At 47.9% G+C, this 635-nt stretch overlaps 1 protein-coding gene across 1 annotated transcript in view; it reads left to right on the forward strand.

Moving 5' to 3' along the window:
- FANCC (FA complementation group C) overlaps positions 1 to 635 on the forward strand; it is an 86,279-nt gene that overhangs the window by 227 nt on the left and 85,417 nt on the right. The gene's annotated exons all lie outside the window — the stretch shown is intronic.

Consider the following 635-nt stretch of genomic DNA (forward strand, 5'->3'; position numbering starts at 1 on the left):
GGTTAAGTGACAGAATACAGGTCTTGGTAGTTTTACTGCTGATGCCTTTTAACAGATTGAGGGCTAGTAAGGTGCACCATGTGTGTATTTCTCATTTTAGCACCAGTGCAAATTTCTGTTAGATAAATCGGGTACTTCTTCCAACCCTAAGTTTATTCAAAGCAACCTCTCTACTGTCCCTCTGTTCACATACTGTTCGCATTTTTTTCACATGGGTGAAAGGCCTGTTGATGTTGACAAAATGGAAAACAAGCAGAAGTTTCACAGGTTTTGTATGTAGTCTTCCCAGAAGGGGAGAAGGATTCTATTCATTCATGGTCAGACTCCAGGCAGGTGGGTCGTGGGCAGGTACCTCCACCACTACGGCCCACCACCACCCAACAGTAGCATGATGTCCCCATTATTTTGATTTCCACGCAGAGTTGTTCCTTAGCTATGCATGCAGGATCAAAACTGGCTTTACGCATCTCGCTCTCTTTCATCTAGTAAATTTTTGGATAACACCGGCATCTCGGGGTCCAGTCACCGGGAGCCCTTTGAGCCCATCAGCCGTTTAGGCCGATGAGGCTTTCGCTCGCCTTCACCTCACGCTGGCGTCCCCTGCGTGAAACGGGAAGCTCGGAGCGTGTGTGTGG

The sequence above is a fragment of the Egretta garzetta genome, unplaced genomic scaffold (genome assembly GCF_000687185.1).
Source record: "Egretta garzetta isolate BGI_Z169 unplaced genomic scaffold, ASM68718v1 scaffold310, whole genome shotgun sequence".
Lineage (NCBI taxonomy): Eukaryota > Metazoa > Chordata > Aves > Pelecaniformes > Ardeidae > Egretta > Egretta garzetta.